The 20,761-nt window shown below is 41.4% G+C and overlaps 1 long non-coding RNA gene across 1 annotated transcript in view; it reads left to right on the top strand.

Annotated features, from left to right (window-relative positions):
- The window catches only part of LOC142477130 (uncharacterized), a 39,610-nt gene extending 18,855 nt beyond the window's left edge, over positions 1–20,755 (top strand). The window contains exon 5 of the long non-coding RNA XR_012792185.1: positions 20,333–20,755. This is a non-coding gene — a long non-coding RNA (uncharacterized LOC142477130). The remainder of the gene's footprint in view (positions 1–20,332) is intronic.
- Positions 20,756–20,761: the final 6 nt, after the last annotated feature.

Below are 20,761 nucleotides of genomic sequence, written 5' to 3'. Positions count from 1 at the left end.
AAAAGCTGGATTAGATGTGTTTTTAATTATTTTGTGAGTTTAAAGTATTTTAAAATTAGATAGATGTATTATTCCTTGGTATTGTATTGTGTGTTTGAGGAAGGTCAGGGATAGATAGCCTTGGTTGTACTGTAAAGGTTGTATTTTTGTTGGTACTTATATTTTTTTCAAAGGCTTAATTGTTCTGCTCTAGGCGTGAATCTGTTAATGGTTTCATTGTTCATGATTGAGTGTGAAATGTTTAGAGATCTAAATAATGATTGCTAATTGATTTTTGTTTACGTTGATTAATTTGCAGAATGTATACAGTATGGTGCATAGATTTTATGCATTTTGGAATGTGACTTTTTTCATTGGTTTGTGATCATATACAGTACAGTAGATTGTGAGATCAGTTAGGATTTTTAAAGGAAATTGATTTTAATGTAGTGTCTGTATGGAGAAGTGTTTGGTTGTAGAACAGTATGGTTTTGATAACCCTTCTACATTTATTTGTACTGTATATTTGGTTTATCATGGGTGTGTATATAACGTGTGTATATATATATACTGTATATATCTCTCTCTCTCTCTTTCTCTCTGTCTCTCTGTATGTATATGTAGCCATGCATAATAATGACTGCATACGTCTTCTCTGTTGGCAGTAAGTCCTGGTATATACAGGCCTGCCCACAGTAGTTATGGAGGTTTTCCCTCACACCCAAGTGGGGTGCCCTGTGTAAGGATGGGAGTGGCTGTATGCTCTGAGTCCCTGGATAGTGACCTCAGAGCTGCGCCTGCCCCTGGAGTATAAAGGGCACAACACTGACAGTTAGTGTTGAGTTCGGAGCAGAGAGTAACCCGAAGATACAGATATTGCAGGAACACTTTTGTGACCCTAGTGCAGTAACTAGCGGGAGCACAGTGATAATTCCAGTGCGGTTACGCCACGCTGTGTCCAGGGACCTGGCACAGTGGTGATCTCCCTAGGAGAAAGGGAATCCCACTTCATTATTGGAGGGCGTACCTGGCAAAGGGACATCACGCAGAGATGTGCGGCTAGAGCTGGCAGCTGCATGGGGCAGTCTGCTACATCCCTGTACTTAATAAAGATGTCCTTGAGAAAAAGAACCCCACTGTGTGAGTGTGAGCTTACTCGACAGTGGATGGCACCAAGAAGGAGTTCCTCACCAGGACCATCTCCCTGCGGAAGCATAGATCCTGATGAGGTGGAGGCGCTGCACATGATGTAAGTTGGACTCGTACCCACTACCTCAGTTACCTGTCCTGATTGACATCCCCTAATAACACCAAGCGGGAGACTCAAGAGTCCTGTTACTTGCAGGTGCACCACCACACACGCCTTGTAATGGGGGACTGGTTAGACTACACGGGCCAATATGAGATTGGGTGGGTCAGGCCAGAGGGAACACCCGTTACATATATATATACAGTATATATATATATAGTTGCATGATGAAGCCACAGTACAAATTCATGGGTGAAGGGTGGGTATCGTGCCTGTGTGGCTTAACCCCTTAATTACCTTTGCGGTTATTATCCGATAAGGTGTTTAAGGGGTTAATTGATATCTGAATGTAATTGCAATGTATTGGCTTGGTTTTGGCTATGTTTTGTGTGGGCAAGAGAAGGAAGGCGCTGGCGTCGGACACTTCGTATTGATGAGGTCAGTAGTACTTTATTTATTTGTATATGCTAGTTAATGTTTTTAATAATGGGCAATTAATCTATTATCCATATCTGGATAATAGTTATTTTGCACATTATTGTACTGTAGGTGTTGGGGGGGAGGGTGTATGTATTGAATGTATTGGCCAGGTTTATTTTTTTTACATTCAGGGTTACTTCCGTGGTTTTGCGTGGGACCTCTGGAGACCACCCGCGGGGAATCCTCGGGTATCCTAAAGGGTAGCAGGCTGGTGGTTCCACGGGTGACACATGCGGGGATGATGATGTGTGGTCCCACTTCTGTGGGGGCACCGCGGACCCGTAGTCTGCGGGCATGACGATGTGTGGTCCCACTTCTGTGGGGGCACCTCCGAGCCGTAGGTGCGGGGATGATGATGTGTGGTCCCACTTCTGTGGGGGCACCGCGGACCCGTAGTGAGCACCCGTGAGTTCCCCAGACCCCCATGGGAACCACCCGAGGCCCCGCAGACACCTGTGGGTTTGACCCGGGGCTCCCAGACATCCTTGGGCCTACCGTGTGGACCCAATTGAGGCTCACGGTGACCCAAGGAGACCACCTGGGCGCCATGGTGCTGGCAGGATCCACCAGCAGGCCTCCAGAACCTGTGGAATGCTGCTGGTAAACTGTAGGTCTGTCCAGGTGCCCTGCCAGCCCACCGGGGACTAGCGTGGGGCTACGTTATGGACCCTGAATGTAAAAGAATAAATCTTGTATTTATGGGGGGGGGGCACAGGGGGTGGGTAATGTATTTAATAAATAGAATGCTGTTTATTGTGGGTGATTGTACTGTTTTTATTGTGGGTACTGGGGTGGGGGTGGGGTGTTTCCCCAACGGTATGTGGGTAGGCCTCCCTTGTGGGTAGTTAGTGGGTGAGGGTTGAGGGTGGTTAGGCCTCACGGGGTGGGGGGTTAGAGTGGGAGGGTATGTACAGTAGGCGTCCCGAGTGGTGGGTGAGGGCGGGTTAACCCCTTCATGACTGTAGCGGTTAATAACCGCTATGGTGATTAAGGGGTTAGGGGACATTACTTTGAAAGTGTTATTTTTTTTCTCTGTTTTACTGTACAGCAGCGGAGGTTGCCATGGGTAGTGGGTAGTGTATTGAATGTATTTATTGGTTATTATGCCTTAACCCCTTCATTACCTTAGCGGCTATACGCTATGCTAATGAAGCCTCGTTTCTGAACTTTTAATAATATTGTGCAGGAGCAGGGGGTCCCCTGAGATTAGATTTCTGTCTCAGGGAACCCCCTGCTCACTCTACAATATTATTAAAAATACAGAAATGCTGCTTCTTTACCATAGCGCATAGCCGCTAAGCTAAAGAATGATTCTTTAATGATGTGTGTGTTTTATTCACAGTGTAGATGTTCTCCGGAGCTGAAGCGCACAGGTTTCAGGTCTGGGGACCCCGTGCCCCCCGAGATACAGGCCCCTTTAGGGGGTGCCGGTATCCCTCTGCTCTGCTTGGTTTACAGGCCGCGGTCACGTGATCGGGGCTTTTAACGCAGAGCTGGATACCGGCACCCCCTAAAGGGGCCTGTATCTCGGGGGGCACGGGGTCCCCAGACCTGAAACCTGTGCGGTTCAGCTCCAGAGACCCCCTGCACATCTACACTATCAATAAAAATGTATTTCAAATGTATTTATTTGTATTTATTTATTTATTGTGGGGATGCTGTGTGTGATTATTTTTTATTGTGTTTAGCGGGGGTGGGTGACGGGGTTTATAAATGTGAGTTTATAAATAAAATAAAGAATATTATTTATAGGGGCCTTAGAACAGAAGTTCCCACGCCAATTGCGCGCTCATTGCTCTTTTGTTACAATGTTGCTGGTCTTGCGGGTTTGCAGTCTGGCAGCAAAAAGCAGTTTGTAGTACTGTGTGTGAGATAAAGTAACCAGTTCTTTTATTGCTGAAGTCGCCACTAAAAACTTTTATTTACAAATACAGTACAAAAACCGTGCAACACACAACAACATTCAGTATCCTTTGTTTAAGTACAGCAGGTACTATAGGGTAAAACATGTACTGTACAGTACAGCACAACATTACAGTATGGTCTCACTGAAAGTCCTCCCCATTTTCCAGCCATGGCCGATGCCTTGCATGGCGCAAAACGCCATTAATGCAGTCTCTAACGCCTCTCATTACAGGATCTGTAACAGGGTAATAGCGCTGCATTTCTTCCACAATCTTTTTCCTTAAATTGGCAGGAAGGGCATTTTTTTGGCGATTCCCATCATAGTTCACTTTGAACACCCACTCGCAGTACAATGTGTAGGGAACATGGTGTTTAAATATGATCAAGGCATACTTGTGTGTTATACCAGCACTCCTCACCCTATACTTCTCCCTCAGCGCCGGTGTCAGATCGCACAGGGAGATGTCGGGCACTGTTTGTATGCGAGCGGGTGTAGGAAGTCTTTTGGGAGCGGGTGTACTTGAGGCGATGGGCAATGGTAGGGTGTCTGGGAGGAAGCTTTCCTCCGGTAGTGGTCGCCGGGTTGTCTCCTGGCGTGGTCTAGATGGGGTTGTCATGTCCTCCTCAATAGCATAGTACACTGTATCTTCTGGTGGAGGGGGTGTGCTTGGTGATGGAAGGGGGTCGAAGGTACCATGCATCACATCCATGTCACCCCCCTGCTCCAGCGTCGGGGAAACAGGGGCATTAACACCGAGCAAATAATGTATGCCCGCTATGTCTGCCTCTATCTTGTCCATCCGTTGATCCAGCCGCTGCTCCATTTGTAGCATCCGTTGCTCCATATGTAGCACCGACTCCAGAAGCAGATCTAGCTTTGCCAGCACACTAGAATTCCCGGGGAGATCCACACTTAGCCCATTCAGGATCCGGTCCAACGAGCTGCTTGTGCATGGCATCTGGAGATCTGGGGGGATGGGTGCAACGGAGGATGAGATGGGGGTTCCCTGGAGAGAAGCGGCATCGATGGAGAGTGGAAGAGGTGACCTGGGGATGCCCGGTACAGGAGAAGCTGCAGCGTGGTGGAAGAGGGATGGAGAAGGTGACCGCTGGATTTCCGGGAGAGAAGCAGAGTCGTCCAAGAGCAAAGGAGACAGTGACCCGTTGATTTCAGAGGCAGCAGCATCTTCAGATGGAACCGGAGAAGATGGGGGTGGAGAAGCCGGGCTGAAGATTTCCGGGACAGCTACAGCAGAGTCGTCGAAGCATATGGGAGCAAGTGGTCTGCGGATTCGGTGAGTTGGCTGCCATGCGTCTTGCGTACCGAGCACAGTACCGTATTTCTTCTTCACATAATAAGGCTGACGTGTTTTAAAAGCCTTAGCCTTTGGGGTCAGCAGAAGGTTTTCTTTGTTGGCCTTAGCCTGTCGCTTTGCCTTTGGCTTGGAAACGGTAACTGCCTTTCTCTTTTTCAGTGTGGCAGGCACAGCAGAGGTGAGATGATTCTTTCGTCCATAGAACCGGGGCTGCTCCATGTAAGCGGGAGACACAATGCAGTATCTGGACAATGGCTCAGATAAAGATCAGCAAGTGGTGGGCTATGCAACGTGTACAACCTTTTATGCATGGTGGCCAGGTACAGGTGTTGAAAGTGGGTGGTCTGTTATGTGAGTCATTAACATATAAATACACCATCCATTTTGTGGATTCACTGCACATTGAATACACATCGACTAAACATCGAATACACATTCTTGTGTTTGTATTTCTTTCTACTCGCAGCAATGCCTGTTAAGAAGATTTCAATGGATCTCAGCATGAGAATGAAGGAGATGTACACGAGCGGAAAACGAATTGCAGATATCCAGCGCTGGTTAACTGCTTCTGGCCTCGTTGTGCCATCAAGCACTGTGTGCTATCATGCACAAGGAAAAAACAGAGACCGCAAAAAGGCACCAAGGGTAACAAATGCGTAAGTATACTGTATTTATAAAACTTAACCAAAAAAAATATAGAAAACTGTAGTGTACATCTACAGTATACCGTATTTATATAGTATATTTATTATATTACAACAGTATATACTGTAGTGTACTGTATGTGTGGTCAATTTATATTTTTTGTGCAGCAGTATACACTTTTGGTATATTGCAATTCATCTTACAACGGAATATACAGTATATGATGTGTATTTATTATGATATAACAACAGTATACCGTATTTATATAGTATATTTATTATATTACAACAGTATATACTGTAGTGTACTGTATGTGTGGTCAATTTATATTTTTTGTGCAGCAGTATACACTTTTGGTATATTGCAATTCATCTTACAACGGAATATACAGTATATGATGTGTATTTATTATGATATAACAACAGTATACCGTATTTATATAGTATATTTATTATATTACAACAGTATATACTGTAGTGTACTGTATGTGTGGTCAATTTATATTTTTTGTGCAGCAGTATACACTTTTGGTATATTGCAATTCATCTTACAACGGAATATACAGTATATGATGTGTATTTATTATGATATAACAACAGTATACCGTATTTATATAGTATATTTATTATATTACAACAGTATATACTGTAGTGTACTGTATGTGTGGTCAATTTATATTTTTTGTGCAGCAGTATACACTTTTGGTATATTGCAATTCATCTTACAACGGAATATACAGTATATGATGTGTATTTATTATGATATAACAACAGTATACCGTATTTATATAGTATATTTATTATATTACAACAGTATATACTGTAGTGTACTGTATGTGTGGTCAATTTATATTTTTTGTGCAGCAGTATACACTTTTGGTATATTGCAATTCATCTGACAACGGAATATACAGTATATGATGTGTATTTATTATGATATACAGTAACAACAGTATACCGTATTTATATAGTATATTTATATTACAACAGTACTGTATACTGTATATTTTGTCTATTTATATTTATAGTACAGCAGTATACATTTTTTGTATATTTATATTTACTGTATATTACAACATTACATGTACAGTATACAATATACATTTTATATTGCTGCATATTAATAACACAATATAATTTCTTTGCATTGTAGGGAGACTACTCTTCTGGTGGACAGAATAAGTGAGGAGAATGATGAGAGGAGCGCATTAAGGGTTAAAAACACTCTTCAGGAAAACCACAATCTGACTGTATCCGAGAGCAGCATAAAGAAGATGAGACGCAGAATTGGATGGAAATATGGACGTGTGAGGTTAGTAGTGGACAGTACAGGAGGTACTGTACTGTAAAGTAAAAATGTTGTTTTGCAAACTGTACTGCGCTGTGACGCTAACATTTTTTATTCATTGTCATTACAGAGCGTACCCCATGATACGGGACGCAAACAAAATCAAAAGAGTGCTCCAGGCCCAGGCATGGATCGACAGCGGTGAGACTTTCCAGGATTGCATCTTCACTGATGAGTCTACTGTGTCGCTGGAGAGATTTGCAAGATTTGCGTTCCACAAAAAAGGCCGCATAACTTTGAAGCCACGGCCAAAACACCCTGTGAAGCTGCATGTGTGGGGTGCCATCTCTAGGCGTGGACCGGGATGCATTGTCGTCTTTGAAGGTACAATTTCTCAAATATAATGCCGCCTAATGCACTGTACTTGACTAGTGTTGCCTTACCGTATGCACTGTACTGTACTATTGAGCACTTTTCTTTTCTTGCTATAGGAATCATGAATAAAGATTTCTTCCAAGACAACATTGTGCCCGTGATAGTGCGATACATCACAGAAGACTTTCCCAATGGTCATCGCTTTTACCAGGACAATGATCCCAAGCACACCGCGTCGACGGCGCATATCCTTGAGCGCGGCATCAACTGGGTGAAGACGCCAGCGGAGTAAGTGTAGTAGACCGTGTCCCATTTATATGTTCCCCACTGTTTTTACTGTGTACTGTATCTCTTAAACTAATTGTCCTTTCTTTCCAATCACAGATCACCAGACTTCAATCCGATCGAAATGGTCTGGCATCAGCTGAAGGACCACATCCGTAAAGTGGCGAAACCCTCCAAGAAGGACGAGTTGTATACAGCCATAATGAGTTTTTGGAACGATGTACTCACCGTTGAACGATGCAATAAATATATAGACCATATTGCCACTGTGTTGCCCATTGTCATCGCGCGCAATGGACAAGCATCAGGAAAGTAGTACAGTGCTGTAGTATTGTACAGTAGGTACACTATGATACAGGTAAGTATGGCACAGATTTTAGCTTTCCCAATAGTCAGAGTTTACAGTAGTTCCAGTATACAGTACAGTAGACTAGTTTGACATACTACAGTAACTGCCTACTAACTGCTCCATTTTTTCTTTCCAGAGAAAGCTGCACCAGCCACCTACTGTACAGTAGTTCTACCATAATACAGTACGCACATACAGTACAGTACAGTAACTGAACAAAGTTTTTGTTTTCTTGTCGTTCCAGGAAAAAGGGTGCACCAGAGGGGAGGGGGGGCCTTGTGTTCGTCAAATCTGCTTGTGCAGTCAAATGTACAGTATATAAACAGCAGTAATGATGTACACAAAACCTCTCCTCTCTCAATGAACTACTGTACCGCAGACACAATGAGGATACTGTTACAGTATGAAGGGAAAAAGAACAGGATGGGTTATTTAACATTACAGTATACTGTGCAATATTTATACTGTATATTTATATATACTGTATTTTTATTCTAAAGGTATTCGAGAATGTACTCTACTAGATGAGGACCTGGTGACTTTCAACACTCTCAGACACACAGAAAGGATTATTTCACATCACTGTATATTTATCCTGTATATTTTCAGTAATTTAGAAGCAGTGGCTGTTCTGAACAGCCCAGGGCCAGATTAACAAAACAATGGCTTGGATTGGATTAGCCAGACGATTGATGCTTGGCCAGGGAGGGATCAAAACTCTAAGGGAGGGGGTGGGTGGTGTAGCTGTAGGATTGTACTGTGTCAGTATTTCCAACGCCAGGTCACCCTAATAATTGCATGAATAAACCCCCAAAGACAAGGCCCAAATATACTAGTACAGTATACTGTACAGTACTGTAAAGTATGTATTATTGTGTGTTGATGTTTTGAATTGCTGTTAACTTGAAAAGTTTCACCATTGTATTGTACTATATTTGTAAATAAAAGTATTTTGTGGCGACTTCAGCAATAAAAGAACTGGTTAATTTATCTCACATAAAGTACGTGAATACGACCGCAATCACCATTGTACAGTAAATGGGTGCATAGGATGGAACGACAGGTGCTAAAGGGGTATAAATATGATACTGTATTTATCAGTATTGATCAAAGAGAGTTGATCAGAAGGATTCCCCTTATAAAGTATACAGCACTCTATTGTCATTCATACAGTACAGTATACTGTAGTAAAAGGTAGACAACACATGGTCTTGCAGTACAGTATACTGTATTACTAAAAATCTGTCAGGTTGACCAGAATCACTGCGGATATCGGAAAATAATACAATTTTATTAATTCTACGTACTGTATATAAGGGGAATCCTTCTGATCAACTCTCTTTGATCAACACTGATAAATACAGTAATTTATCTCACACTCAGTACTACAAACTGCTTTTTGCTTGCAATAAACAAACAAACAGGGAAGCGCTACTGTATACTGTATGAGTTAGGATCAGGCCCAGCAGCCACTTTATGTTGAAAACCACATATGAAATGAGCATAAATTTGCATGAATAATTACACAAAAATATATAAAATAAATAGCACAAGTCTCTGACAGAGAGAAATTGTCCAGGTGGTGTGGATACAGGTTAATGCCCCTGTCTGATAGGACAGACTCGGGCAAGAATGGCCTGTGAGAGGTGAATATCCAGAATGGTAGCTGGGATGGAAAGCGCTACCAACTGTGCAGGTATTGAAGTGTGTAGAAATGGGAAGGTGCCGTAGGCATCAAATGTGGAAAGCGCTCACCCAGACTTCATACACTGCGCTTTTTGCTTGCATACTGCAAAGCCGCAAGACCAGCAACATTGTAAAAAAAGAGCAAAAAAAGAGCAATGAGCGTGAAATTGGCGTGGGAACTTCTGTTCTAGGGCCCCTAGAAATAATATTCTTTATTTTATTTATAAACTCACATTTATATATAAAGTATATATTTATTTCTCTTCATGTATTTATTTATATTTATTTATTAATTGTGGAGCTGCTGTGCGTGAGGGGCCATGGCCAGGATGGGGGGGGGGGGGGGTAACGGTACAGTATGTGGGTAGGGGGTGAGGGTGGTTAGACCTCACAGTACATTATGCACATTGGGCCCCCCTCCTCCCCACATTTACATACTGTACACTACACGACATCAATGCAGGGAGGGTTTACCAATGCAGGGAGGGTTTACCAATGCAGGTAAGGCTTTAGGCCTTTATATCTCTCTCCCTTCAGTGTAATCTGCTTAACAGAAACATTAGGGGGGAAGGGGCTTTAGGCCTTTATATCTCTCTCCCTTCAGTGTAATCTGCTTAACACAAACATTAGGGGGGAAGGGGTTTTTAAACAATGCTGTGTATAATGTATAAGGTTTTTTACAATTAGATACAGTAGATGTAATCCTTGGTATTGTAAGGGTTAGTTTGGTTTTAAATTGTCTTTTCTGGTTGTTACTTACAGTATATATTGATTTTGGTTTACTTGCTTGGTTAAAATACTGTAGTTAAGTTGACTTGTTTGGAAGTGTTTGTACAGTATTTACTGGTAGAGTAGCTTGCAATTATATTGTTAACATTCATTTGCAGAATGTACAGTACTGTATATGGTGCATAGATTTAATGCTATGCATCATTTACAGTATACAATGTACTGTAAATGCAATGTACTGTGTGGATTGTAATGTTATGTTTTACTGTATACTGTATGCTATTCATTAACTTCATTGCTCTACACATCTAGGGATTTCATTCCACCTTACCACCTTTCCTACACATGATTTGTGCTGTAGGCATTGGTTATATTACTGTATGCTAATGCAGATGTGTGATGCTTTGAGACTGTCATTTATACTTTGACAAGTCTACCTTTTGGTGTGTAGTGTGCATTATCCTTAGCGTTGTATACTGTAGGTGCCTTTAAACCCAGTAACCTATTGTGATTCACTTTGATTCTCCCTAGTGTTTTTTGAGTCACTATCCTTTTCATGTTTAGGGTTGACAGTGTGTGTCGTTCCCTAGTGCTGTTCATTAGTGTTTAAGGGTCCATGCCTCTTTTTTAAGTGTTTTTAAATCATGTACTGTTTATTCATCCCTTTTTGCACTGTGTCAAATAAATAAACAAATATATCAATTGCATACCTGAGTGCTCCCATACGGGTTACTTTTTTCTCTTTTCACTCACATACAGTACTGGTATGTATATATATATATATATATATATATATATATATATATATATATATATAGCTGTATGATATATATATATATATACACAGTGTATATATGTATACTGTATATATATATATATATATATATATATATATACAGTGTATATATATATATACAAAGTATATACTGTACAGTATATATTTATTTCTCTTCATGTCTTTATTTATTTATTTAGATTTATTTATTAATTGTGGGGCTGCTGTGCGTGAATTTTTTTTATTGGGGGTGAGGGGGGTGTTTGGCCCTTGGTGTGAGTTTACGACTTGCAGCAGCAGCACAATTAATAAATATAAATAAATAAATAAATGACAATAAATACATTTGAAATACATTTTTATTGATAGTGTACATGTGCAGGGGGTCTCCGGAGCTGAAGCGCACAGGTTTCAGGTCTGGGGACCCCGTGCCCCCCGAGATACAGGCCCCTTTAGGGGGTGCCGGTATCCCTCTGCTCTGCTTGGTTTACAGGCCGCGATCACGTGATCGGGACCTTTAAACGCAGAGCACTCAGCACTCAGAAACACAGGCCAGCCAGATTTAAACACACACACAATAGGGGGAGGTTTTTTTACATAGCTTGCAGGGAAGCTTAACGCACACACACAATAGGGGGATAGGGGGAGGGTTTTTTACATAGATTAGAGAGAAGGCAGGGCGTTTTAAAAGCGAGAATAGGGGGAGGGGGTTTTACATAGATTTTATTTATTTATTTAGATTTATTTATTAATTGTGGGGCTGCTGTGCGTGAATTTTTTTTATTGGGGGTGAGGGGGGTGTTTGGCCCTTGGTGTGAGTTTACGACTTGCAGCAGCAGCACAATTAATAAATATAAATAAATAAATAAATGACAATAAATACATTTGAAATACATTTTTATTGATAGTGTACATGTGCAGGGGGTCTCCGGAGCTGAAGCGCACAGGTTTCAGGTCTGGGGACCCCGTGCCCCCCGAGATACAGGCCCCTTTAGGGGGTGCCGGTATCCCTCTGCTCTGCTTGGTTTACAGGCCGCGATCACGTGATCGGGGCTTTTAACGCAGAGCTGGATACCGGCACCCCCTAAAGGGGCCTGTATCTCGGGGGGCACGGGGTCCCCAGACCTAAAACCAACGCGGTTCAGCTCCGGAGACCCCCTGCACATCTACACTATCAATAAAAATGTATTTCAAATGTATTTATTGTCATTTATTTATTTATTTTTTGGCGGCTGCTGTGTGTATTTTATTGTTGTGGGTTGCGGGAGGGTGGGTGAATGGGGTATTCGCCCCAACGATGGTTGGGGAGGGCTTGCGGGGGGGGGGTGGGGTAGCGGGAGGGCTTAACCCCTTCATGACCGTAGCGGTATTAACTGCTACAATCGTGAAGGGGTTAAGTGCTCCCGCAACCCCCCCCCCCCCTCCCGCAAGTCCTAAACTCACACCAAGGGCCAAATACCCCCCTCACCCATCCCCACTACACACAATAAAGCGGGCACGGTGGGTTAACCCCTTCATTGCCTTAGCGGCTATCCGCTATGGTAATGACGCAGCATTTCTGTATTTTTAATAATATTGAGCAGGAGCAGGGGGGGTCCCTGAGCATTAATTTCTGGCTCAGGGAACCCCCTGCTCACTTTACAATATTATTAAAATAATGCTTCTTTACCATAGCGCATAGACGCTAAGGTAAAGAACGAGTGTTTATTTATACTGTATATTGTATGTGTTTTATTGATACTGTACATGTGCAGAGGGTCTCCAGAGCAGAAGCGCACAGGTTTCAGGTCTGGGGACCCCGTGCCCCCCGAGATACAGGCCCCTTTAGGGGGTGCCGGTATCCCTCTGCTCTGCTTGGTTTACAGGCCGCGGTCACGTGATCGGGGCTTTTAACGCAGAGCTGGATACCGGCACCCCCTAAAGGGGCCTGTATCTCGGGGGGCACGGGGTCCCCAGACCTAAAACCAACGCGGTTCAGCTCCGGAGACCCCCTGCACATCTACACTATCAATAAAAATGTATTTCAAATAATTTTTAATGTGCGGATGTTTGCGCAGAGAGAGAGCAGCGGATCTCTCTCTGCTGCAAACACATCTCGCCCCCGCCGCCCATACAGTAGTATCATTTATGTATGTGCATATACAGTACAGTACAGTACTGTACAGTACTGTATGTTAGGGCTTACAGGGGTTGTTGTTATACAGTATATATATATATATATATATATATATATATACTGCATTACAATTCATTATAGGGGACGGCTTCACAGAGAATAGCTCGCAAGCGCCACCATGTGTATTTTGACGGCATTGCAGTATTGTAACCAGCCGGAATAAAAAGCTTAAATTCCTGCCGGAAAATAACGCAATGCACTCTGGCTGAAAAATATCAGAAACCTGAATACACCCGAGTATACCCGAATTCGCGGGACTAGCCGTGCTCGAATAAAGTGTGTCGCCAGTGTACATGTTGTGGTGCTTAAAAGGTATAAAACAATATATGACACGATAACACAATGAACTAAACAGTATGTGATGTACTGAAGCAAACACAAAAAAGGACTCTCACACTAAACGAATATACAAAATCACTTGCCCAGCATCATCCGCTCAGAGCACTCCTGCACGATCTCCTCCTCCGTTTTTTGCTCCAACTGGCGCGTCCGGCAGCGGAACCGGAAAGGGGGATCTGAACCGGATGTCCTGCAGTGTGCTGGGTCCCTCTGTCAATGAGCTCCGGCAGGGAACTACGCGTTTCGCAATAAGCTTTGTCAGGTTCCTGCCGGATGCTCATTGTGTGCTGCATTTATAGGTGCCCCCATTAGTTTAATTGGAGAAACACCTGGATTAAGGGCATGGTTTAAATTTAGACGGTTATATCTCTTTATAGGAGCTACCTTTGGAAGCCCCTAATGTCAGGGATAGTGAGATGTGCCTGTAAATATAAATAATGGGTTAGATAAGCATATATTAAAATTAGATAAGCATATATTAAAATAAATCAATACATTATAAAAACTACATTTTAAAAAATACTTAGAGATGATCATTGTATTTGTCCTTAGAAGCATTTTAAGTTTAATAAAAAACGGTGGAAATTGGAATTTGATTGGGGTATTTGTGTGATTTGGAATCTTTTAGTTCCTCCGTGTGCAGTATTTTTAAAACCATTCTCTGTTGGTTAAAATCTTTACATATGTAAAACAATAGTGCCACCATGTGGCTGGATGTGAAAATTACCTCAACACTGTCATAACCTAATGGTAAAAGTTAAGCAATCTTGGTAGTGTGGCACACATCCCTTTAAAGTAACTTAAAAATGTGCCAGAGTGTATTACAGCAAAAAATATATTTATGTGACAAAAGTTATAACGAATTACATATTTGACGGAAAAAATATAATATTATTATTATCAAGATGGTTAAAAAACCTTAACTGTTTATAGCCACTACATCTGACATAAGGGTAGAACAACCTAGACACCCAAAATCTTGGTTTCCTCATTCAGCTATCTAAAATGTACCACTCAATATCTCCGTGTTAGTTAAAAGATATTTCATTTGTAATACAATGCTGCCACCAAGTGGCCGCATATCGAAATTGCTACTTCAAAACCCTAATATTATCTCTACCACACTGTGGATAGTGCGGTATTCAGTTAAGTGTAGAGTCATTGTTTAAAATATATTGCAAAAGTATATTCCAGCGGATGACGAGAGTATATCAAATATGCATGAGCATGGGTTTACACAGACATTTGATATTAGAAAAATACTTGTATAGGTGATTTCGACGCGGAGCTCTCATGTGGTGAAAATGTTCAAAACGTATAGTCCAGATTCTTCATAACTCCTTTCTAACTTCAATTCATGTTGCAGAGGTTGTCGCGATGGTATGCATCATTTCTGGTCCTCAAGGGTTGGTTCGAGGTAGATTCATATTTGGGACGTGCGCCCTATTGGAGATTGGAGAGGAAGTGGATCAGTGTGTGTTAAAACAAAGAGGTAGATGTAAATGAAATTTAATAAAATAAAATAGTAGATGTTATAGAATAGTAGATGTTTATAAAATATTAAAAAATAAAAGTTGTTTAAAAATTGTTTAAAAATGGGGGATTTGGAGCAGATTGATGGGTGTTCAGAGAAAGGCTGCAATGTCTATCTCTACATTGAGGCCTGTGGGTACCAGGCTTTTCAATTTGTAGATCCAAAACGTTTCTTTTCTTGATAGAGATGTCAGTCTGTCGCCTCCCCTCCAATGTGGGGGGACTACTTCAATGCCCCTAAATTCAAGGCCCGACGGATCTCCTTGGTGATGTAGTGCGAAATGCTTAGAGACACTATGTGTCATTAGTTTCCGTCTGATATTCCCTAGGTGTTCCAAAATACGCACCCGCAGGGGTCGACTGGTGCGCCCTACATATTAGAGTCCACAGGGGCAGTTTAAAAGGTAGACTACGAATTCTGATTTGCAATTAATGAAGCTGCCGGTTTTGAACTGTTCTCCTGTTGTATTAGAGCTGAACTGAATTTTTTCCTTACTTCCCTGTTTGCATGCTTTGCATGTATTACATCTATGGAAACCTTTGGCTGTTTGTAGCCAGTTTGAGTCCTGGCCTGTTGTTCTATTCTCCATTCTAAAGAGGCTTGGTGCTAACTTTCTTTTGATGTTATCTGCCCTTTTATAGATGACTTTCGGTTTTTCTGGGAGGTACACTTTCAGGGTGGGGTCTCCCTGTAGGAGATGCCAGTGTTTATTCAGGATCTGTTGTATGCTTCCTGCATCCTGACTAAACTGTGTTAAGAAAGCGATGCTGAACTCTTCTTTGGGTTTAGGTGGATTAGTTTTAAGGATTTCAATACGTTCGAGCTCCCCTACTTCTCTTATTGCTATATCCATCTTATCGTTATCATAGTTTTTAGCAATGAAACGCTTCTTAAGAATATTGGATTGTTCCCTATAAATATGGTCATCGCTACAGTTTCTCCTAATTCGACGAAACTGTCCTGGGGGTATGTTCTTTAACCATTTTTTGTGGTGGCAGCTAGTGTTAAGTAGGTAGTTGTTACAGTCCACTTTTTTGAAGAAAGTTTTAGTCTTTAGTTTGGTGTCTTCTATGTAAATAGTAAGGTCTAAGAAGTCTACCGTGTTATTTCCTATGCAAGTTGTAAAAGCCAAGTTCCTCTCATTAGTATTAATATAGTTTAAGAAATGGTTCAAGTTTTCACTACTACCTTTCCAGATGAAAAACACATCATCGATGTATCTTCGCCATAGCACGAGATCCGCACCAAATTCATGCTCTGACCAGATGGTATCGGTCTCCCAATTGTCCATGAACAGATTGGCATAACTTGGTGCGAATTTCGGACCCATCGCTGTGCCACATTTTTGTAGGAAATATGTTCCATCAAATTTAAAAAGGTTATGCTTCAGAATAAAATTGATACTTTCTAAAATGAAGCGTCTTTGTTCTATTTTAACAGTTGGGTCTTTTGTTAATGTCCTATTGATGGCTTCAATTCCATCGTCGTGTTTTATGGATGTGTATAATGAAGTTACATCACAAGTGCAGATTTTGTAGTCATCTTGCCAAATTACCTGTTCTAATACATTAAGAATTTGCGTGGTATCTCTTAGATAGGACCGCATCTCCGCAACATATGGTTGTAGAAAACCATCTATATATTCCGATAGTCGCGACGTGAGTGAGCCTATCCCAGAGATGATGGGTCTCCCTGGTGGTGCTTTAATATCCTTATGTATTTTGGGTAAAAAATAAAATATCGGCATAACTGGGAATTTTATATTTAAATAGTCGTATTTTTTTCATTTAGGACTCCTGTTGTACTGCCTTTGTCTAGTAGGGTGAGGAATTCTATACAGAATTCTTTATGCGGATTCGTCTTAAGACGTGCATAGGTGATGTCGTCAGATAATATCCTCTCTGCTTCTCCCTTATAATATTCAGTGTCCATAATGACAACCCCCCCCCCCCCCTTTGTCTGCTTGTTTGAATATGATATCCTTATCTTTCTCTAAGTTTTGCAAAGCGATTTTCTCTTTTAGTGTTAAATTGTTCTTCGTTATCTTTGTCGTACCTGAGGTCAGTTTGTCAAAGTCTTCCTGGATTTTTTGGTGGAACACTTCTAGATTATGGCCTTTTGCCCAGCTAGGATAGAATTTGGACTTGTTTTTAAGATTTGAATGTTTAAAATCACTCTCTATGTTTATGTTCGTATCATTACTTACTATCTCCCTAGTTTGTGCGTCTTTGGAAAGAATTTTTTTTTTAAGCGTAAGCTGTCTGATGTATTTGTGTGCGTCTATATACAGATTAAAACTATTCGCCTTAGCAACTGGCGCGAAATTCAGCCCCTTTTTTATAAGCTTACATTCATCTATGTTGAGTTCTTTTTTACTTAGATTAAATATACAGTATTGTTTACATCGCTGCTCTTTTCCTGTGTCCTTCTTCCTCCCCGCTTTCCTCGTGTGGTCTTTTTCTGAGTTTTGTGTTTGGTGTTTCTATTTCTTTCTGTTCTTCTACCACTAGAGTGCGATTCTGGGTGGCTATTGGTGGTGGTTTTGCTACTTGGGCCTGTTCTAAAAAATGACCTGTATGTGGTCTGGGTGATCGTTGTTCTCTCACGTGACCTTGCTCCTTATCATGTCTTTCTCTGTATGTTTGCTTCTGTTCCCTGTAAGGTGATTTGCGTTCCCGTCTTGGGCTCTGGTCCCTATATTGTTTGTGGGGTGACCGGTAGTGTCTCCTTTGGCTTTCTTCTCTCTCATAGCGTCTCTCTCTGTATTCCCGATTTGACCCATAGTGTTTGTAAGGTGATCTGTGGTCCCTATCTCTGCTCCTTTCTTTCTCATACCTGTTATCACGGCGTTCAAGTGGTGATCTAGTTCTGTAGTTATATGTTGTTGGCTTAGCAGTGTGATACCTTTCGTGATACTCTTTTGCTTTAGAATAGTATTTATTGTCCTGCCAATGTTCTTCTCTGTCTCTATCATTTTTCTTTGCCTCGTCCCTTTTGTGGCTTCCTGTGTCTTCAATAGTGTGCGTTTTAGTTTCTTTATTCTCTCTAGGGGTTTCTAGGGCACCCGCCTCCTGCCTTCTTGGTGGAATTTGTCTAGCCTCTTTATTAAATGATACATTCTTATTGTTTTCATATTTGGGATAGTTCTTATGCCTCTCTGGATTCGTTGGATAGCTTAATGTGTTGGATCTTGAATTCTGGTTTTTATTACTATCTTCTCTACTCCTATATTCGAACATTTTCCTATCCCTTGGGGTGCTAGGTGGGACTAGTGAGACCCGTTGCCATTTGGGGTTTGACCCCACTACATAATCTTCCTCGTCTCGTCTGAATTTTTTGTTCTTTGACTCTATCAGGTTTTTTTCTATGGCGTCTATTTCATCCGCTGGTTTTCTGTCCCTACTTATGAAGGTGGGATTATCTATAGAGGTTTCTAATCTTTTCTGAATTAGTGTGACTTCTCGGTCAATTTCTATTAGTGTCTTTGTATGGTGTTTAATGATAAGTTTCATTAAAGTGAATGAACAGGCATCCATAGCTTCCTCCCATTGTACATTGTATTCTACATCTGCTAATTCAAAGGATGATTTTTTATCAAACCGTAAACCCCTAGGAATACGTTTGATGTCAATGTATTTTTCTAGGTAGACTTTGTCCCAGACCTTTTTGGTCTCCTTCTTAAGTAAATTCTCTAGTTTATCGAATTCATTATTTATTGTTTCTAAGTCTCCCATTTCCGCTGACTCAATTTCTCTCATTTTGTTCTCTATGTTGTTACTTCTAAAAATTCTTTTTGTGAAAACACTCTCCTTGATTTCGACCATATCTTCTATCTCTATGGTTGCTACTTCCATGTTGAGATTTCTAATGTGGGGTGCTGCCACCAGGATGGGATTAGAGAAGTCTGGAGGTTATTTGGACTGGGGCGCTCCCTAAATTTTGTTGCTTAAAAAGTTGTTGTAACGCCTTACTCTGTTAAAAAATGATAAAATATAAAATATGATTTTGGTGTTTGTGGTGCAAAAGGGTGTGTAGAAAAACATATACTGGCCCTTTTAGTTGATTTTGTGGTTGCTGCTTGACCTTGGAGAAGGGAATCCCGTGTCCTTCTCAGCGTGGCAGTAGTGGTGTGAAGATGGTCAGCGCGAACCTCTTGGACTTCACGGATATAGTGGATCCGGATGCAGTATTAAGACAAGAATAAAAGAATAAAACACGATATTAGTGTATCATGTCCACATTGGGGATTGGGGGGAAAAAAAGGGGAGGGGGGGAGTGGGAAGGGGGAGTAGAGGGGTGGGGTAGGAGTGGACGGTTGTGGGATGGATGGTGGGTTCCCACTAACTAATCACAGAATGCATAGAATATATGGATCCAGTGACTCACACGGGCTTGTGTGGTGTCTCTCCCTCAACGCTGACTGGTGTGGGTAAATACAGACTCATATACTGGAGTCTCAGATATACATTAAACTCACACGGCCTGATGTGAGTCCTTGCCCTCAGAGGGTAATGTCCTGTATGGATGGTGTCCTGTTGTTTCAGCAGAGTTGTCCCCCGATGGGTGTGGTGTGTGAGTGTCTCCTCTCCCCGTATCCCAAATGACCAAAAAGAAATGTGCAAACCAAAAGTCAAAATGAATTAAAAGGTCTTTAATGGGTTAACAGTGAAGACATGTGCATACACTATGCATACATGTTGTGGTGCTTAAAAGGTATAAAACAATATATGACACGATAACACAATGTGATGTACTGAAGCAAACACAAAAAAGGACTCTCACACTAAACGAATATACGGGAATATAAGGGAATATCAGACGGAAACTAATGACACATAGTGTCTCTAAGCATTTCGCACTACATCACCAAGGAGATCCGTCGGGCCTTGAATTTAGGGGCATTGAAGTAGTCCCCCCACATTGGAGGGGAGGCGACAGACTGACATCTCTATCAAGAAAAGAAACGTTTTGGATCTACAAATTGAAAAGCCTGGTACCCACAGGCCTCAATGTAGAGATAGACATTGCAGCCTTTCTCTGAACACCCATCAATCTGCTCCAAATCCCCCATTTGTAAACAATTTTTAAACAACTTTTATTTTTTAATATTTTATAAACATCTACTATTCTATAACATCTACTATTTTATTTTATTAAATTTCATTTACATCTACCTCTTTGTTTTAACACACACTGATCCACTTCCTCTCCAATCTCCAATAGGGCGCACGTCCCAAATATGAATCTACCTCGAACCAACCCTTGAGGACCAGAAATGATGCATACCATCGCGACAACCTCTGCAACATGAATTGAAGTTAGAAAGGAGTTATGAAGAATCTGGACTATACGTTTTGAACATTTTGAACTTTTTCACCACATGAGAGCTCCGCGTCGAAATCACCTATACAAGTATTTTTCTAATATCAAATGTCTGTGTAAACCCATGCTCATGCATATTTGATATACTCTCGTCATCCGCTGGAATATACTTTTGCAATATATTTTAAACAATGACTCTACACTTAACTGAATACCGCACTATCCACAGTGTGGTAGAGATAATATTAGGGTTTTGAAGTAGCAATTTCGATATGCGGCCACTTGGTGGCAGCATTTGAAATATCTTTTAACTAACACGGAGATATTGAG

This window comes from Ascaphus truei, unplaced genomic scaffold, assembly GCF_040206685.1.
Source record: "Ascaphus truei isolate aAscTru1 unplaced genomic scaffold, aAscTru1.hap1 HAP1_SCAFFOLD_1975, whole genome shotgun sequence".
In the NCBI taxonomy this organism is placed as follows: domain Eukaryota; kingdom Metazoa; phylum Chordata; class Amphibia; order Anura; family Ascaphidae; genus Ascaphus; species Ascaphus truei.
Note: the sequence above shows the minus strand (reverse complement) of the source record. Positions and strands in the feature narration are given on the sequence as shown.